This window comes from Cryptomeria japonica, chromosome 4 (assembly GCF_030272615.1).
Source record: "Cryptomeria japonica chromosome 4, Sugi_1.0, whole genome shotgun sequence".
Taxonomy (NCBI): Eukaryota; Viridiplantae; Streptophyta; class Pinopsida; order Cupressales; family Cupressaceae; genus Cryptomeria; species Cryptomeria japonica.
Genome location: NC_081408.1, coordinates 487960421 through 487982251, shown reverse-complemented (window position 1 = coordinate 487982251; position 21831 = coordinate 487960421). Strand labels below are relative to the sequence as shown.

General features: G+C 39.6%; 1 protein-coding gene across 7 annotated transcripts in view; it reads left to right on the top strand.

Annotated features, from left to right (window-relative positions):
- Positions 1-21831, top strand: part of LOC131060393 (uncharacterized) — a 337900-nt gene that overhangs the window by 220217 nt on the left and 95852 nt on the right. The gene's annotated exons all lie outside the window — the stretch shown is intronic.

Sequence of the window (21831 nt, the reverse complement as noted above, 5' to 3'; positions counted from 1 at the left end):
CCTGTAAGCTCATTGGCCTAGCAGGGGCTTAAAGCCCACAAGCATATTGTCCTAGTGGGGGCTAAAAGCCCACAATCATGTTGGCTCAGCAAAGGTTTGAATCTTGGTGGCCATATCAACAATGCCACGACTTAGGCATCACATTGTGCCATAAATGGCTTGGTAGATGCATTTATCATATCCTTAAATATTTGGGAAATAGGAAATTAACTTTTCACTCGTAACATGTAAATAGCAGTTACATTTTATTGTTCACTTTTTGATAAATGCATCTCTAATACCTTTAAGTATATGGCAACCAAGAAAGCAACTTAGACTGTGTCTATTAAAAAATTAGCAGTTGTTAACTAAAATGTTTGGCAAGCTTCTAACACGCATAGATGATTCTTTCTTGGTATTATTGATTTTTAATATAATATGGCAACAAAATTTTCTTGTAAAGGGATGCAATTTATTTTTGATGCACAATTATACTAGAGGTCGGGCAATCTTGCACCACCGAAAATAATTTCATTTGTCGTGTTTTCATTTGAAGTGTGTTGTGTGTTTGCTTGTGCATTTTTGGTTTCATGTGTTTGGGAGTCTATGCAATTTGACATTATCATGAAGGCCTTTAGTAGTGACATTGATACCCTATGGGGCACGAGCCAAATAAGTTTCTTTCTTTTTTAAATATACTGAACCATTGTAGAACAACATAGAGTATTGTGTGTCACCAAGGTGATGCGTCTTATTTAACAAGCTTAGGAAGCCATGTAGGATCTAGTTCACACATTGGAGGTTAAGTACATTGAGGAACTATTCTTTGTCTAGTATACACCAAAATGAGTACACACAAACATTCTTGTTGATCACTGACCTAGATGTTATTGTTTTTGAAAAGGTAAAAGTTGGTCATTGTGGATGGGTGTCTTGTTTGTTCGAGCTGCTTCCTTGCATAGTAGTGTGAGTTTTAATTTGTCACTTTCATGACAAAACAAAATGGAATAGTGTATGGTTTAATAGTTATTCAAATTATGAGGGGAATCTCCAAGAGATCAAATTAAGCCTAAAACTAACAAAATTTACAAATATGCACATTGTACAAATTATCCTTTGAGGTTTGTGTTGTGACGTTTTCACACATCGCCCCATTGCAAATGGGGACCCCCACTTTTTTTCTGCTTTCTAGGATAGTTGTAGATTCTTTTTTATTAGCCTTTCACTTGTAAGAGTTGTAGCATCTTAAATGGCTTAGAAGTAATAAGTCAAGTCTCTCTCTTTAGGATGAAATGAGGGCAGTTAGTTTTCAAGGCTTAGGAAGTGAATGATTCACATCTTTGCTCGCTCTTATGGAAATGAAATGTTGAAATTTGGCTAAGGCAAGTTCCTTTCGGAGGGTAAATATTCTAAGTTTGCATTTTGGAGGATAGTCATTGACCCCCCAAAAGTGCAACATAAGCTTCCAGGCACAGTCATTGACCCCCCCAAAGTGTGACATAAGGGTTGAGTGTTTGTCTCTAAGAGGGTGATTGCGAGATCAATTGATGACAAGTTAGGAAGGAAATCAACACTTCCTTTGCCCAACCAAGGCATTGACAACACTTACTTTCCTCAACCAAGGCATTGACGAAACTTCCTTTGTCCTCCTAAACCTCCGACTTGCCTCTCCTAGCATTGTCAATGGATGCCGAAACTCCGATCATTCCCACTTCTATCCCCTACCACTTCTATCCAGCCTCGCCTGTCACTTCCGCTTCCTTCCATCTTCTCTTCATCTTCTTTCCTCTCAACATCCTTCCCTTGACATTCATCCCTTCCACTTAACAATCTCCCATCCTCCATCTACCCTTCCTTCCATCCCTATACCATTCTTCCATCTCCTTTTCCCCCTTATCCATCTCCCCTTCCATCTTTCCTTCCCATCCTTCCACTTCACTTTCTCCTATCATACATCTACGCTTCCATTTCCATTTCTCCACACTTCCTTACCTTCCATCCTTACTTCCTACCTTTCTTACCCTTCACCTACCATTACTACCTCACCTATGTCTTCTATCTCTTCCTTCCTCCCATCTTTATTTCCTTCCACTCATTCTTCTTCCTCCATCCTTTATCTTCCATCCCTTATCCCTCCATCTTCTTTCATCCTTCTTCCTTTATCATCTCCTACCATTTTGATCCTCCCACTTCCTAACATCCCATCCCTACACCCTTTCTTTCCTTTAATCCTTTATCCTTCCTACTACCTTCAGCCCCCACTTCCTACCCTTTCTTCCATCCCTTATACCTCTCATACCTTCCATTTCCTATATCCTATAACCCACATCTCACACTCCTTACCCCTTTGCTTCCCTTTAGCCTACCATGATCCTATCCTAGCCTACACCCCCTACGCCCCTCCTTGCCACAACATTCTTTTTTCTTTATGCCTCCCTATTCCCCGACACCTTCTTAATCACCTTCCTCTTCATCGCATCCCTTTACCCCTTATGACTCCCACTGCAGCACTCACCCTACCCCACATCCCTTCCACCTTAACCTCGCGGCATCTCTTTACCACTTCCCCTCATCCTTTCTTGCCATGGCATCCCTTCGAACTCATTCCCTCATTACCTTCGATCTCCTCTTCACTATAATGCCTTTGTTTGGGCCCCACAAACTTTACGGTGGGGTTTTATAAAGTTTTTTAAGGCATTCACAATGCCACTGTAGAGGCTAGATCACCTAGCCTTGCAATTTCCTTCGACACTTCAAAGGAGCGAATTAAGAGATGAACGATTTTCTTTGCCTACGGAAAAGAAGTAATTAAGGATTGAGTGATTGCTATTGATACATCCTTGGACAAAGGATATCGCATCTCTGGGCTAAGGATATCGGTGACTTAAGCAATTACAAGCCTTGCTTGACAAAGGATATTATATCCCTTGACTAAGGATATTGGTAACTTAGCCTTGGCGGACCTTCCTTGACAAAGGATATTACATCCCTTGACTAAGGATATTGGCGATTCAAGGAATTTCATACATCCTTTGACTAAGGATATCGGCAACTTAAGAATTTGGGACCTCCCTTAGCAAGAACAAGACATTTCTTAGGTAATCTTACCTCCATGACATGCAATTTGATGAATACGATTGTGTAAAAGGGAAACATTTGATATGTTTAGCACCAGCAAGGATAGGGAAGGCCGATTCACAAGAGGAGGCATTTACAATAAAATAATTTAAATGCCAAGTCTGCTGAGGAAGGAAGAGATGCAATTCATGTTTGGGGAGGCATATATAAGAGAGGTGCTAAGTTGCATGGAGCAGACTGGAATGTGAATTGCAGGGCAGAAATTAGGAGAATTGCAATTGGTGGGAAAGAAAAGCAGACTTAAGAAAATTAAATCAAATTCAGAATTATACATCTTCAAAATGAAATCATAACTTGATAACATCTATTTTTCTGGAAATAAGGGTAAATTGATATGTTTATAATAAATCTACAATCATGATTTAGGTGTTTCCATTGTCTTTTCAGGTCTGATGCAGGGAGTCAGCATGAGGAATAATGGAAGTCAAGCAACTTCAAGGCAAAGAGTAGCGATCAACATCAAGCACTCAAGGAAGAAATTTACATAGTCTTGAATTTCCTTCGGAAATCCAAGAAGCATTGCTAGTACAAAGGAGTCATTAAGAAAGGGAAAGAAGATCAAAGACAATCAAGATGAAAGAGTTTCCACACAAGACAAGGAGAATGCAAATGATCAAGATAGGAGATAGTTTCAGAAGAGTTAATCAAAGCTAGAAGATGATGCGATTTGGGAATATCTCTCACCATCACCTCTTGAGCTTGTAAATGTGGAGTATCAAGAGATATGCCTCATTCATTCACATACTTGTGATGAGTTACAAAGATCAAGCAAGCTAAGGTGGTGCCTAGTCATCATTTATCCAATTATGATATTTCAAGCTAAGGCATCCAGATTCAATGTACCTAATTGTTGACGTGTCTAAAGTCGCATTGCTGGAAACTCCATCCGGCCAACGTGGAATAGAATGTACTCGCTGAGTATCCTATCCTCTCTTGAGATAAGGAAATCCCTAATGCTGTTTTTCGTTTGATCAAAGGGGACGACCTCAAGGTTTCGATTGTCAGGTCTTGACTGTGGGATTACTCAGTGGTTTGATGTGTTTTGCTGGAAACACAAGGGGACTTACGGTAAAATAGGCAATTTGCTGGATGAGTTCCCTGAAACTTTAACAGTCTCGTTATCCTTTGGTTTCTGTTGCACGATACTGTTTCAGTAGGACCGCGGATTCTTCTTGGTAAAAAAAAAGGAAAAAGAGGGATAGGGAAAGAGAGGTACAGAAAGTCTAAATTATTTAACTAGGATAACATATTCAGAAAACAGACAGACACCTCCAAATAACTAGACTAAACATTACCAGCCATTTAAGCACAATACTTGTATCAATCTAGTACGATCTTCAATGGAAAATTGAGTTTTCATGCTACTAAATACAACATCAGAACTTTAACATTCATTCAGTGAGTATTCAATAACCAAACTAAGCATATGAAAGGTTCAGATTAACCATGCAGAAGGAAAGACAATTAGCCATTCCCTAATGGTATGAACAATGAGGATTCTATCAGATGTTTATCTAGAAAATGCTATAGAGAAATGAAAGAAACATAACGGAAAATTCTAAATTAATGAAGGAGACCATGCACTCACAAGGAAACTTGAAATAGTTTTAACTTTGCATTAAATCCTATAAATTTCGCTAGAGCTTCAACAACAATCCATGAACTTCTTACAAAATGAGGGAAAACCAGTCCCCTTAAATAGGCCATAAAAATGGATGAATGGCCAAGATCTAATCTAAACAAGTGGCTCAGATTCATCCTTACAAAAGAGTACCCATACCCATAAATGGAGGGTAAATATCAACAACTACCCCAAAGGGAGCAATAACTACCAAAAAGGTAATTAAAACTTATCCGAAATAATTCAAAAAGTGCACACACAAAGTTTTACATTTACAGTTGACTTGGAAGTCAAATATGACCCTTTGGCCAAAAAGTGCACTTTTTGAACATTTAAAAGAAAAAAGCACTTTAGGAAAGCACTTTCTCTTTTCTTGCCCTAGATTCGTCGGTGATGGACTCGACTTCATTGTGCAAATACTCTCCCCAGATATCCCGATCAGTTGTACATTCTACCTGAACATAGTCCTGAAATCTCAAGCATAACTTGAATAATTCGGTTGTTGGCGGCATAGGTGGATTGAACATTTTGTAATGGATACCTTGTAGGAGGCTATCTAAATTCTCCAGCTCCTCTCTCCAGTATGACTTGTAGTTTTCAAAACATGATATGTCTGCTTGAAGCTCAGAAGCAAAATCTAGATCCCCTATGGAGTATGCGACCTTGGGACTGAGCCGGTCCTCCCACTGCAGTTGCACCTCACTATCCTCCATACCGTTCTTCCAACCAGGAACCATGGATTTGAGGATCCTCTCACCAAGGTCCTTCACATTTGATAAAGTGTCATCGCACTTATCATGCATTTTGTTGATATTATCCCTCATGTCGTCCTTCATGCTGAGGGTCCAATACCAGTCTTTGAAGGTACTGACACTATAAGGATTTAGGATAGCATCAGCAGCAGGGATCTGAGAACAGGTCCAGAATAGAGCCCTGACGAGGGGCAAAGTCTTGGCCATCGCCTCATGAATGTTCTAGCATTCTTTCTTCAGCTTACACATTTTGACAACAATGGCTTCCCTATGAAGGGCCATTTTGCGCAGATCTTTGAAGATTTGCTCTCCTCTTTCTTTAATGCCCTGCATCCATTCCTTGACAGCCCTTGCAGTATCCCGTACTCCTTCAAATTTTGTCGTGGTTCTCTGTGCCAATGCTGTTGGAGGAATGTGGGATGCGGAAGCATTGTGTAATGGTCTCAAGAGTTGATCAATGTACCCCTCGACCTACTCAGCACGAGCTTGATACATGTTCTTTTCAGCTGTTATTTCTTCAAGTTGCCTGAGTATGTTCTGTACTGAATCCCTGAATTCCTCCTTTTCTTGTTCCTTAGAGGCTCGTCCGATGGGCACAGTCGTGATGCTATAATCTGCCAGTGTAATCTGATCTGCTGGCTTGTCTATAGGCAGGGTGGCGATGTGAAGAGTACGGTTCCTTTGCTCATCTTTGGTTTTTCTGGAATATGCCTTGGACTTTTTCTTCCCCTTGGCCTTAGCTTGGTCTATGCATGAGAAGATGTCCTCCAAATCGATGGGTGGCTTGGTGGCGGCCTTGCGCTGAGCTCGGGCAATTAACCATTCTTGAGGTACAGTCTGGGTTGATGCTATGTTTAAATTTGCACTCTTCTCTTTGATGTTCTCAGCCGTCTCATCACAAATTTGTAGCTGTTCCGTTACAGGAGGAGTAGAGGAAGTGTCAAGTTCCTTGCTTACAGCCAAATTTTCTACCACTTCACTGAACAATTGTCTGGTACCTTCGTGTGATGGTTGTTCTTCAGTCTTTTCAGGCTCATGGGTCTCACCTGTCCATTGCTCCCCTTCAACAGTGGAGTCATCCTTGGTAGTATTATGGAGCAGCAATTCATGGCGGCTCTGTTGGGTGGGCTCATGCAATTCAATCCCCTGAGTGGATGGAGTCTCTCCTTCCTCAATTTGGTTATCTGGTTCGGCTGATCCAATGGCTCTTAGCTCGGCATCCAGCATGTCGGGTGCAAGTGCATCATCAGCCCCAAATGCATCAATATCACTTTGGGAAGACGGACCAGGTATATAATCTAGTTCGACTACATTATCAGACGAACTAGGGTCCTCTGACGATGAAGTGACCTCCGGTCTCCTAATAGGGATCTTTTCCCTTCTTGTTCTTTTGGATGTCTGAGTTCCTCTGCTGGCCTTAGCCTTCTTCCTTTTCTCAGGCTTTTCAATCTCTTCCCTAGGTGCACTGGAAGTTCCCTCATCTTCGGAGGACTAAGAATCAAGGTTACCCATCAAGTGGTAAGTGAACTGGATTCCCTCATGTATCAGTCGCTCAATCTGTTGGTGCAACCATTGGTCAGTATATCTTCCTGGGGCTACCATAACCGCCTCAAAATCAGTGATCGGGTCTTGTGACCAATCAATGCCTGGCAAAAGATGCCTTACTGCCTCAAATTCCCAAACTTGCAGGCAATTTCCTGAATCTGTGAGTTGATTTGGGACCCGACGGTATTCATAGAGTCGCATTTGCTGCACAGTCAGCCTTGAATATTCGCGCCTTCAGACCTCATAGTCATCAGAGCAGTTCTTCCAATAATCTTCAACTGATTCTTTTGCTCTGTATCGCCTGCCATAGGCCCTCTTTGCCAGATTGTCATGGTCAAAGCATTTCCTTTGAAAATGCTCCTATAGGCCATAGGAGGCTAGCTCTGCAAAGGATTCCTCCGCCTGGGATGGGCTTTTTAGATGGACATCCTGGTTGCCTATAATCATAGGGAAAGCGAATCCAGATTGCTTCTTGTCCCTGAGTAAGCTGCCTGCCGGACGTGACTGCCTTACGACCTCCAGGAGAACTATCTTGTCGGTTGGGTACCGTGGAAGTCGGAAAGGAACACCCTCAAAGCCAGCCATCCGGATGTAGGAGAACCTTGGGAACTGGATGAACCAGGCACCATATCTTTGTACTAGAATAGTAGCTTGCTCTGAGAGCCTTATGTGTAATCCTCCCTGCATTAGCCTGACCAGGCACATTGTGAAGGCGTCATTGACGCGCTCATACTGACCAACTGCATAGGTCGGGCTGTTCTTTTCTCTTTGAGCTATATCCTGATAGTGTAGCCGTGGATAACAATCGTATACTTTCACCTGATCGGGTCCATTTCCAATTTCACCTTTCATGATCAAACCCGGCAGCGGCTGCTTTCTGGTGAACATGTAGACCAAATAGGAGGTCATAGTGAAGTACTTCTTTGTCTCAAGTTCGATCAGCTGAGTGTGGATGTTGTCGCTTATGATCTGGGCCCAATCAAACTTGGATTTCCCAACAAAGACCTGCCTAGTGAAGTAAAACATCCATTCTTCAAAGTAATTGGATTGGGGAAGTCCCATAATCCTGCTGAGCAATGTGACCATGTCCCCATGCTTGTTGCAGAAGTCGCTTCTAGGGGTCTTTTTCCCAATCCTGACGCTTGGAGGTCTTCTCTCCTTGTACCACTCTTCATTTATCAGTGTTCTGCATCTGGCGGGATTCATATCATATGCCCCCTGTGCTTCATCTATAGTCGTGGATGTAGGGTTGTTCGGGAAGGGAATGTCAAATGCGTCGCCAATGGCTTCAGGAGTGAAGTTAGCGAGGACCATGTCCTCGAGGAGCACCAATCTGGAACCTGGTTGGTAATGTCGGGCAGCCTCTACTACTAACTCATAGTTTTGCACTGCAAGGGGAAATCCTGCCGCTTGGGTGATGCCACTTTCCATCATCCGCCTAGGCCTGCCATAGGCATTAGGTGAGAAGACCCGGTTTCTGAAATCTTGGATATCAATACAGCCCAGGTCAGTATCATCGACATTTTCCCAAACACTCTGAACTTTTGACTCCCTCAGTCCCCCTCTTTGATACTGATACTTCATCCTTTCGACTCTGCGAGGGATTTCTAATTTGGATGCTCGCGATGTCTCGACTGGAGTAGGCGTCTTTGATGATTCTACCGCTAATTTAGGCATTTATCCTACACAGCTGGATGCGGATTATGAGGTGATATATAAAGGAAGTAAAGCAGGTTAGATAACGGATATGCCAGCATACAAGGATTAATTCAAAAACTGAATTTAAAGAACAACATAACTCCTTAGCTAGAAGCTTGATTGATTTAAACATGAATATTTATGAAGCTTTTCAATTGCGAATTTATACTCAGGCATTTTAGGATTGAATTTCAAAATGGACAATGCTTGAGAAATCTTCCTAAGTCTTCAAATGCGTTTTCTAGTTAATTCCTAGACTCTGTTTTAATTGCTTTGCATGACGTCTTATAAACGGAAAAAGATGCGGTTTTTTAAGAGTTAATCATTTTAATTCATTTTGCGTACGCATCTATATGATTTTGCAAATATTTCGAATGATTTCAAGAGAGGTGAAGCACACTTACCTGGTGAAAATGAATTGCATGAATTCGCACAACTGGCCTTGCAAGAATGAATTCCAAATTATGAATGGGAGAGTCTACGATTTAAATTTTAACGGTTAACTCCCTATTCAAATTTTTGCGCCTATGGTTTGGAAGGACAATGCAGTTTAGAAACTTGGATATAGCGATTTTTACCTGGGCGTCCTTCCCAATTCTAACTTCGTGATTTTATGGCGTTGAGAATGGTGTTTATGGCGTTTTACTTTTCAAGGCTCATAAAACTTCGCGACTTTACCTTACGCGATCCTCAACAAATGAAGAGGGTTTTCGAATTTGGAACTTCACGTTTCTGCACTACGGTGAGCCATTATGGGCTTTACTGAGTTTGCAAGGTTTGTAAAAATCGCGATTTTACCTTCAATGCAAACTGTTCTCTTTGGGTTTACCCTCCAAACCTTACGCCATTTCCCTTTCACGAGATTTTACCTTGACTTCGACGGATTGTGAAAATCGCGATTTTGGCATTTGGGTGGGGTCCTCAAACTTCGGCATTTTGGGGTTATTTTTCAACCTTTTTAATCCTTGCGCTTTGCCCTGGTCACGCGAAGTTCGGCGCTTTGGGGTGGATTGTCAACTTGGGCACTTTTGACGCCCTTTTCATCTTTTTAAAATCCCTACGATTTTCTTCCATTGTGTGAAGTTCGGCGATTGGGCGTGGTTTGTCAACTTCGAACCTTTCTCTTACTTTGTAAACTTTGGACGTTTCAAAAGTTTTGCCAATTTCGGCGATTTTGAGGCTTTTGTCAATTTTCAAACTTTACTTTCTTCGCGCTTTTCCTCCAAATCGCGATTTTCGGGGATGTGGAGGCCTTTGAAAATTTCGGACCTTTTTGGTCACTTTGCCAACTTTATCATTTTGACAATTTACCCCCATATGGCGAATTTCGGGGTTTCTGTCCATTTTGCAATCTTTTAAAATCTACTGCGTTTTCACTAAAAAAGTGCGAGTTTCGGCACTTGGGTGGGTTTTGTCAATTTTAGCACTTTGGGGCACTTTAAGGCTTTCCCCCCCTTTTTACCTTTCAGCTGGCGAAAATCGCCATTCATACAAATCCTGCAAACTTCTAAAACATCATGCAATCTCTCCCTTTTAGTGCAAATTTCAGGATACGGAGGAGGTTTTTTTTTGAAAATTTACACCTCTGCACCCTCTTATCTCTCTTATATCCTTATGCAAAAATCGGCGTCTTTGGGTCCTCATTGGACCTTCAGACACTTTATCCTTTTCTTGGCGGATTTTGCCAGTTTCATCATCCCATGCCTATCTCAGGCGATTTTACAAGCTCAGACAACCTCTTGGAATTCGTGCCCGAAGGCTCAGCTGTCCTCATTGTAATGTCCCTAGTGGGGAGTTGTCTATTCGAAGCTTAAGACTTGCAAACAAACGTTAGTACTCCCATAATATGCAAGATAAGTAAACATGTGTATTTAAGTGTGTTATTTATGCAAGTAGTAAAGACATGTTATTCTACATATTCAACAATTAAATTCTCATTGATTGATTGTTAACTATACAAAATGGAAACATTCCTTAGGTTGATTTTTACCTTGATTGACCCAACCCTGTATTGAGAACTCTTTCTCAGTTAGGACAACCCAGGTAATATCTACCTAAGATCTCTATGGGATCTCTATTAATGAGTGAACTCACTAATGCTCTCAAAACTTGGCAGAGATCGTACCCCTGTCCAAGCTTCCCTATCTCTGACATATGCATATGGTTAACCTCTACAATATATATATTGCCTCTAAGAGATTCATTACGAATCTCCCTCTGGATTCCTGAATTGGAACCATGACAAATTATAATTATACTTGTGAGTAACAGTGATTCTGGGCAGGCGCTAATTATTACATAAATAATAGTATCTTGATTGTATTATTAATTCTAGCTTTGCATACCTATGAAGTGTTCAACGTAGCTACGGTAATCATGCTCTTCACATTTAATACGTAATTACCTGTTGGTCTTGTTGACTCATTTGCGGATCCTGGAGATTGCGTATACCCTTTGTTCCTTCCCTTGTCACTATGCTCTGGGACGTCCGCACTGGGGGTTCTTTCTCTGTAGTTTACTGGCAGTGGCAAGGCGTAGAAATGGCGGCGCTCTTCCTACGTATCCGCCTGTATGCTGGGGCTGCACGGGGCATACAAACCCGAGCTCTTGTCGCGTGACTGCTTGCTGGCAGTGTTGACGACCTCTTGCAGTATATGCACCTCCCACACCCGTCCGCCCCCTTCTCCCTCTCCGTGTTTTCCAGATGCGTTATTCATATGCACCGTGGGATGCTTCCTCTGCGGCCATGACTCATGGTCGTGACCTTTGGATGTCATGATTTTGGTTTTAATTGATATGTTCATTTTAATCAATCTTTTATGCATCCTTTGCTATTCGTTTATACTCTATTCATTTTTTAATAATTCGATTTATTATGATTGTTTATTTATTAACGTCTTTTTATTATTCACTACTTTTATTATTTAACCATTTAACTTAATTTATATTTTAATATTTAATTTTTACTATTTTATTATTTCGTGTTATTATTAGTTACTCTTTATTTAAGAAAATCATGATTTATTGTTTATTGCAAATAATGATTTATTATTTATTATTTACTTGATTTATAATAATAATTATTATTTATCATTTATTATTATTTACAAATAACAATTTATGATTTCCTATTTTAATTGGCAATGATCAATGTGTCTTTGACAAATTTAAGTACCGGGATATATTTATTAACCGGGGATCATTGTAGTCCCTCCCTCCCGACTTTGCTTGTCCTCAAGCATTTTAAGAGCCTCTTCCTTCTCCCAAGTAGCATCTTCATTGGGTAGTCCTTTCCATTTGATTAGGACCTCTTTCATGGTTCGATTCCTCAACTTTTTCTCTCTAGTATCAATGATGACTTTTGGCTCTAGAATAAGTTGTCCCTCATCGTCAAGTGGGGGCAATGTTTCACATGGTACCACTTGTTGTCCCAAAACTCTTTTTAATCTGGAGACATGAAATACATTGTGAATTCAGCTATCTTTGGGAAGCTCTAATTCATAGGCCACTTCTCCTACCTTCCGTGTTACATGGTACGGTCCATAGAATCGGGGTTTGAGTTTCTCTGTCCCATTCTTTTTTATGGATGTTTGTTTATATGGCTGCAACCGCAAGAAGACTAGATCCCCTATTTCAAATGATCTCTCCACTCATTTCTTGTCTGCATAGAATTTTTGCTGATTTTGGGCATGATGTAAATTGTCTCTGAGTGCCTTCATGAGGTCAATATTCTTTTGGATAAACTCTTGAGAACAAGGTACTTTGCTATCTTGGGTGTTCAATCCTCCAAAAAATGGGGCCTCATAACTGTATAGTGCTTTGAATGGACTCATCCCTATAGACAAATGGTGGGTGGTATTATAACAATATTCTCCCAGATGCAACCATCTAATCGAACTTGTTTGTTGGCCCGTGACATAGTTCCTTAAGTGCCCTTCTATCCATTTATTTACTATCTCTGTCTACCCGTCAGTCTGGGGGTGATAACTGGTGCTTGGTGTTAATGTTGTTCCTGCTAACCTGAAAAGTTCTTGCCAGAACTTGCTAAGGAATTTACTATCTCTATCACTTACAATGTTCTGGGGAAGCCCGTGGAGGCGGAAGACTTCTCTAAAGAATAGTTATGCTATTTGCTGTGCTTTAAACTCTGAGAAGGTAGGGAAAAAATGAGCATATTTTGTGAGTCTATCCACCACTACATAAATGCTGTCTTTCCCCTGAACTTTGGGTAATCCTGTTATAAAATCCATAGATATACTCTCCCATTTCTGGCTTGGGATAGGGAGTGGTTGTAATAGTCCTGCCGGATGTGATAATTATGTTTTATTCGGTTGACATGTCATGCATTCCCATACATATTTGTAAATGTCCTTCTTTAGTCCCTTCCATGAGTATTTTTCTCTTATATGTTTGTATGTTTTATAGTACCCTTGGTGTCCAGCTAGAGGGCTATCATGATACTCCCTCAGAATAGTGTCTTTTATTTTAGATTGAGGGGTTAGATATACCCTACCTTTGTAGAGGATAACACCATCCCAAACTTTGAATTCTTCACTAGGCATCTTCCCTTCCATAATCTCGACGGTTAGGGGGTCTTTGGCGTATTCTGCTATTATATCTTTTTTCCAATCCTTTGTAATTTTAGTTATAGTGTTGATGTGAGGTCGTCGGGACAAGGCGTCTGCGGCTCCGTTATTCACTCCTTTAACATACTCTATATCAAAATCATATGCTTGGACCCTACTCACCCATTTTTGTTGTCTATCATTTAGGTCCCTCTGGCTCAGGAAGAAGCGCAAGCTGTTATGGTCTGTTTTCACCAGGAACTTTCCACATACCAGGTATTGCCGAAACTTTGCTAAGGCGTGCATTATGGCCAGCATTTCTTTATCATAGATGGAATAATGTTTCTCTGTTTCTGTGAGCTTGCGGCTTTTGAAGGCTATCGGGTGTTTCCTTTGCATAAGAACAGCCCCGATAACTTCCCCTGATGCATCACACTGTAGTTCAAATGGTATGGAGAAGTCAGGAATGGCCAATACTGGGCATGAACTCATGGCTTCCTTGAGTTGTTCAAAGGCTTGTTGGGCTCTGTCACCCCATGAAAAAGCTCCCTTTTTGGTCAAGTCTGTGAGCGGGGCTGCTATCTTGGAGAATCCTTTTACGAATCGTCGGTAACAACTGCATAACCCCACAAAACCTCTAAGTTGTGTGAGAGTTTTGGGACTGGGCCATTCCTTGATGGCTTTGATTTTTTCTTCATCCACACTTACCCCTTTTGCATTAATTTTATGCCCTAGGTAGAGTATTTCCTTAAGGCCAAACTCACATTTCGAGATTTTGGCATATAGTGACTTTGTCTCTAGTATATTCAACACTTCCTCAATATGTTTGAGATGTTCCTCCCATGTTTTGCTGTAAATGAGAATGTCGTCAAAAAATATGAGAACTTCCTTAATTGTTGCCTGAAGGTGTGATTCATACAAGATTGAAAGGTGGCTGGAGCATTCGTAAGTCCAAATGGAAGCACTAAAAATTCGAAATGCCCATAATGACATCTAAAGGCTGTTTTTTGCGCATCTTCCTCCCTCATTCTGATTTGATGGTATCCTGACCTTAAATCAGTCTTGGAAAAATAACAAGCTCCATGTAGTTCATCCATCAGCTTGTCGATCCTACGGATAGGATATCTGTTTTTTATGGTTTTCTTATTTAAGGCTCTATAATCAATACACATTCTCATGGTTCCATCTTTCTTTTTGACTAACACCACTGATGAGGCAAAAGGACTGCTGCTAGGCTGAATGTGACCCATTTCCAATAGCTCCTTAAAGGTTTTCTCAATTTCCTCTTTAAACTTGTGGGGGTGTCTATAAGGTGTGGTAATCACTGGTTTTGCTCCTTCTAATTCAATAGAATGTTCAAAACCTCTTTTTGGGGGAAGGCCGGGTGGAATGTCTCCAAAAACCTTTTTGTGTCTTTCAAGGATGGGTTGGACGTCTATATGAATTCTCTGTTCATCTGAAGGAGTTTTATCTAGTATCATACATTGAGCTACCCATTCACCTTGATCATGTCTAAGGATTTGTTCAATTTTATTACAAGACACTAGCTTGGGACACCCATCCGGCATGCCTTTTGAGATTACTTGTTTCCCTTCATGCTCAAAACATATTTCTAAATTAGGGCTATCCATAACGAACCGCCCCAAATAATTTATCCTTGGCATTCCAAGGATAACATCATTTTGTATGTTTGCTACATAAAAATCTCTTTTGATCGTATGTTTCCCAAAAGTGATTTCTACTTGAGGGACTATTTTTGTACATTGATTTATGGATCCATCTGCAAGGGCGACCTTAAATCCTGAAAAGTTTTGGGTTTTTAGTCTTCTTTTTGCCACCAAGTGTTGGCTAATGAAATCATGCGAAGCGCCTGTGTCTACTAAGGCAACCACCTTCTGTCCTTTAAGAGTTCCCTTAATTCGAAAAGGTCTATTTATGTTCTGAGTGATGACTGCCAATGATCCCTCTGTTTCGTCGGTCTTAGCCCTCTTGCTAAATTCTTCTATTTGGTTTACTCTGCCTCTCTTACATTGATGCCCTCTTTCCCAAGGCTCTCTACATTTGAAACATAAATTTTTCTTCATTAATTCATCCCTCTTTTGGCACCTATGTCCTGCACTCCAAGGCTCCATACATAAATAACATGGTTTCTCTGAATTGTTTTTCCTTGAATCATCTCTTCGGTAGGATAATTTGGAGGGGTAGATCTTTGTCTTTTCTTTGGATTGGTTAGACTCAACCCTCCTTGCCTTCCTGATAGCCTCAGCTAAATTTTGGGGTTCGAATGGTTTCACTACATTTTTGGTTAGGTCATTGAGCCCCTCTATAAACATATGAGTTAGCCGCTTCTGGGATAGGTCAGGAATCATGACAGATAGTTCTTGGAATTTGCTAATAAATTCATCCACTGTGCCAGTTTGTTTGAGGAGCACTAATTCTTGAAAATACCATTCGGAGTCTCTTTCGTCAAATCTGTTGGTAAGTTTTTGAGAGAATTCCCCGTAGGAGTTAATACTTTGATGACCTAGGGAAACAAGTCCATTATGCCACCATTCATGAGCTGCTCCTTCTAGATGGAGAATCACAAATTGGAGGGCGTTCTCTTCTGTCATGGGGCTTAGAGTGAAATAGGTATTCAACTTTTGTAACCATGCATGGGCTGTGAGTTTCCCTGATCCGTCAAAATTGGGAAGGGATACTTTATTCACTTTGTGTTGGAGTTCTTTATTTTTATGCTTCCGGGGTGCTTCCCTACGCTTGTCCTCGCAGAAATCTCTAAAGGATACCACTTCCTTGATATGAGGGTCTAGATCGGCATATGCTCTTGCAATGTCCTCAGTGCTAGTTCTGTGTTGTTCTACTCCCTCCTCTTCCTGAGATGGTTCATTGTGAGGTAAGAATTGGAGTTGAGGCACCTTGGACGTTGAGCATTCATTATTATTCTCTGAATGATTAGAGCTAGTATCCCTTTTATCGGTAGTATGCCCTTTATTGGTTGAGTTCCCCATAGATTTGAAAGCTTGTAGGAGGGCCTGATTAGATTCTTTCATCTCCTTAATCAGGGTGTGATTTGTTTGTTCCAAATAAGATCTTATCTCATTGGCGAATTCGTTCATGTTGGGTTTCTTCTTCCTCTGGTAGACTAACATAAACTCCACAAGATGGCAGGATTATGCTCTGATACCACTGTATTGTCCCTAGTGGGGAGTTGTCTATTCGAAGCTTAAGACCTGCAAACAAATGTTAGTACTCCCAAAATATGCAAGATAAGTAAACATGTGTATTTAAGTGTGCTATTTATGCAAGTAGTAAAGACATGTTATTCTACATATTCAACAATTAAATGCTCATTGATTGATTGTTAACTATACAAAATGGAAACATTCCTTAGGTTGATTTTTACCTTGATTGACCCAACCCTCTATTGAGAACTCTTTCTCAGTTAGGACAACCCAGGTAATATCTACCTAAGGTCTCAATGGGATCTCTATTAATGAGTGAACTCATTAATGCTCTCAAAAATTGGCAGAGATCCCACCCCTGTCCAAGCTTCCCTATCTCTGACATATGCATATGGTTAACCTCTACAATATATATATTGCCTCTAAGAGATTCATTACGAATCTCCCTCTGGATTCCTGAATTGGAACCATGACAAATTATAATTATACTTGTGAGTAACAGTGATTCTGGGCAGGCACTAATTATTACATAAATAATAGTATCTTGATTGTATTATTAATTCTAGCTCTGCATACCTATGAAGTGTTCAACATAGCTATGATAATCATGCTCTTCACATTTAATACGTAAGTTACCTGTTGGTCTTGTTGACTCATTTGCGGATCCTGGAGATTGCGTATACCCTCTATTCCTTCCCTTGTCACTATGCTCTGGGGTGTCTGCACTAGGGGTTCTTTCTCTGTAGTTTACTGGCAATGGCAAGGCATAGAAATGGCGGCGCTCTTCCTACGTATCTGCCTGTATGTTGGGGCTACACGGGGCATACAAACCCGAGCTCTTGTCACGTGACTGCTTGCTGGCAGTGTTGACGACCTCTTGCGGTATACGCACCTCCCACACCCTTCCGCCCCCTTCTCCCTCTCCGTCTTTTCCAAATGCGTTATTCATATGCACCGTGGGATGCTTCCTCTATCGCCATGACTCGTGGTTGTGACCTTTGGATGTCACGATTTTGGTTTTAATTGATATGTTCGTTTTAATCAATCTTTTATGCATCCTTTGCTATTCGTTTATACTCTATTCATTTTTTAATAATTCGATTTATTATGATTGTTTATTTATTAATGTCTTTTTATTATTCACTACTTTTATTATTTAACCATTTAACTTAATTTATATTTTAATATTTAATTTTTACTATTTTATTATTTCGTGTTATTATTAGTTACTCTTTATTTAAGAAAATCATGATTTATTGTTTATTGCAAATAATGATTTATTATTTATTATTTACTTGATTTATAATAATAATTATTATTTATCATTTATTATTATTTACAAATAACAATTTATGATTAATGATTTATTATTTATTATTTACTTGATTTATAATAATAATTATTATTTATCATTTATTATTATTTTCAAATAACAATTTACGATTTCCTATTTTAATTGGCAATGATCAATGTGTCTTTGACAAATTTATGTACTGGGATATATTTATTAATCGGGGGTCATTGCACTCATGGATTGACAAGCTCCTGCTCATGACACCACCACCTCACGAACCGATTACGGGCTCGCTCAAAAGGACGCGAGACACTCTGCGCGGAACTCAACAGGGCGAAGACGAAAAGGCCCAAAAAAGGAAAGGGGACCCTATTGGTGAAAACACGCGCAGGGAGGTCAGGAACAAAAATAAGATAACTACCACATGTGGGTACAAAGTTCGATGCACCTACCCTTGTCAGCTATTGGTCAATTATTGAAGGAAGGACATGTGTCCCATCAAATGTAAATCTATCATTGGTCAAGCATTAAATGCTTTGCATTGGGTGTAGCAAACCCTAATTAGGGTTTCTATCTTTTGATCTTGGCCATTGATTGTAGATCAATCTAAGCCACTCAATTGTATTGAGAGCACTATATAAGGATCCACTCTTTCATTTGTAAAGGTTAATAGATAGTAGATAGAAGTTAGATAGCGTGCAATTAGAGTAGATTAGGAAGAGAAGGCAAAGATTGTTGCCAAGACATTGTTGTAAGAAACATGTAAACTTCATTGAAGATGCGGTGAAATTCATATGTTGATTCAACAATTTGTATGATCTCTACTTCTCTTTTAATTTTCATTTTGTTTAGATGAATGGAAGACTTTGTGTATGATTAATGGTGAAATTCGTACATCCATACTACTAACACCTTGCTGATTGTAAAGTGTTTTGCATAGTCAACTGGATCCATCTTAGCCAAGCTTAACTTCAATTTCTACTTCTTCGTTGATATGCTTCACCTTGAAGGTATCCATTCTTGTGGTGGTGATTTGAAAATCATTAAGCTATCCTTAGAAGATTGCACTAGCCTTGTGGAGATGTTTGCTGCATGTCAAAGCAAAGCTTAGTTGAATTTTATCAAAAATTGTTCATCGCTCTTACATTCCTACGATTAGATTAGCTTTCCTAAACCCTATCCTTTTTTCCTTTTTTAAATCAAGTGAAATCCCATGTTCTAGCAACATTCAAGCATTCAACTTATGTCCACCTTGTGATTCCAGCAATATCACATCAAACAACTAAGTCTATCCAAGAGCACGTCAAGACCTGACATCAAGAACCTTGGAGTCTTCCCATTTGATCATGAAGCTTAGCATTTGGGGAGTCTTTGTTCAAGAGAGGATAGAATACTTAGTATTTTATTTGTGTTGCATAGTGCATAAAAACACCATCAACAGTTTGCATTATATAAATATCTACTTAGACTATGTTTTTGCATTGGATGTGGATTGTCAATAGTCAAGGGCACTTAGACTATGCAGATGTGCATTGATTATCATGCACTTAATAAAAAGACCATAAAAAATAGGTATTTGATTCCCAGAATCGATGTGCTTTTGGATGAGTTGCATGCTGTAGTCTATTTTTTGAAGATTGATCTTCATTTTGGATACCATTAGATCAGAGTTCAGGAGAAGGACATTCACAAAACAACATTCAAGGGTCATTATGGTCACTATGAGTTCTTGATCACATCCTTTGGTTTGACCAATTTTCTTGCCACCTTGTAATTTTGCATGAGCCATATCTTCAACAAGTAGTTGCAAATTTTTTTACTAGCATTCTTTGACGATATTCTTATTTACGTCAATACTTGGGAGGATCATCTTAGGCACCTTGATGGGGTGTTGGACATCATTGAAGCACAATCATTGTTTGCCAAGGCTTCGAAGTGTGAGTTTGGATTGACATAGATACTTTACTTGGGGCATGTGATCATTGCAAATGGAGTGAAGGTCCATCAAGAGAAAATTTAGGCCATATTGGACTAGCCACCATCAAAGATGCTAATAGAGTTGAGGGGATTCTTTGGCCTTTGTAGTTACTACTATTAGAGTAATTAATTAGTATTTAATGGTCATTTAGTGTTTTTTAGTGTATATTAGTTATTTTAGTTTGTTTCTATTTCTCCTTTTGTTTACAATTGTTTCTTTTAGAAACGTCGTCTTGTAATTGCCTTTATGTACAACTTTGTTTTCATTAATCAATCAAGCAATTACCATTTCATGATATAAGAGTTAGAAACAATTTTTTTGGTGAATTTTTTAGATTTGTAAATTCATGGGTCGATCCTAAATAATTCTCAGAAAATTATTTTGAAGTTTTTTTCCGATTTTTTCAAAAACAAAAAACTGTGTTAAAAAATTCATGGACCCGTTTGGCAGATTTTTGTTGGTTTTCTTCCTTGCTTCTGATCGTGGTGGAAGATTGAAGGGCATTTTTCAAAAATCGTATTGGTTTCATTTTTACGGATTTTTTTGTGCAAATTGAAGGGTTTTTGTTTGTTAAAATTGTGGAGGGAATTGGAAATTCGCAACTAAAAACCGTCTTTTTGTTCTTGACCTGCCTGCACATGTTTTCTCCGCATTTTTTTTTCACACGATGGTTTTTTCTTACCTTTTTTTCCTGCGCGAATGTGTTTTCTGTATCTGTTCTTTTTCTACGACGACTTCAGAACGCGATGCGTCTACTCCATCTTGTGTTGCTCATGACTTAGGTTTTTGACTTTTTCTACAACCAGGGGTTTTGGCTCTTTCTTTGCGCAACGGGATTGAGAATCGCGATGTGTTTGTTTTCTTTGTGATTATCTGTTGACTAGTTTTAGGCTGCACGAAGAGGGTTTTTATCTGCACATTTTTTAACAAAATCAATGAATTTTTTTGCAAGTCTAGTGAAGCAGATAGGGTTTTGGAAATTTCCTCCAATTTTTAGATTGGTGCTAGGGTTTGTAGAAAAATCGTGTGTTCTCTTCAATGTCCTTGCGGGTAGGGTTTTCTGCCACATGTTCTAGATTTTTTGGAATAAAAATTAGGGTTTTTTTCTTGAATTGCTCCTCAAGATTTGTGCAAGTTTTGTCAGGTTGAGTGATTTTTGACCTTTCCATCAGTCTTTTGTTGCGGATTTTTCGTTTTTTGTGCATTGGATAGCTTGCGAGATGGTGTCTCTGACGAACATCATGTTGGATAATAGTCAAAAGTTCAATGGCCACAATTATAACACGTGGAAATAGCACATGCTATCTTTGAATATCGATGTCTTGATGAGGTCATTCGAGGTACTACAACTCGACCTTTAGTAGTGGGAAAAGATCAAGATAAATATGATGAGCGCAATCAGGAAGCAATCATGCTCGAATTATTTGTCAGTGATGATCAGCTCCCTCAAGTCCTATCTGGTAAGACTAATCCAAAGATCTGGCAACATTTGAAGGACCTTCATGGAACATTTGACAAAAGCCTAGTGTTCTTTCTGAAGAACATGCTATTTTCCATTATGATGGGTGATAAGATGTCTTTGTGGGAGTATCTTATGAAGATCAAGGATGCATGATCAACTAGAAGCTATTGGTCACAAAATGGAGGAAGAAGACATGGTGGTGATTACATTAAAAAGCTTGCCTCGATCCTACGAGCACTTCATTGAGACGTTCAATATTACTTCCACTAGTGTTGATCTCAAGTTTCTTGCCCTCTGCAAGCTTTTGTAGTAGGATAGATGGAAACAATAGTTTGGTAGCAGCACTAGCACATCCTCTACTGAATAGGCATTTGTTGCCAAAGTCTTGAATAAGGACAAAGGCAAAGGCAAGTCCTCTCAACATAGGCAAATCTCAGGAAAACTCCAAGAAGAATATTACATGCAACTACTATCACAAGTTTTGTCATATGAAGAAGGATTGCAAGAAATGATTGGCATCTGAGCAATCAAAATAGGGAGGGTTTCAGCAGAAGGCCCATGTTGCAGATCATATTGAGTAGGAGTCTGTCTTTTATGCCTTTATGGCCAAAAGACCA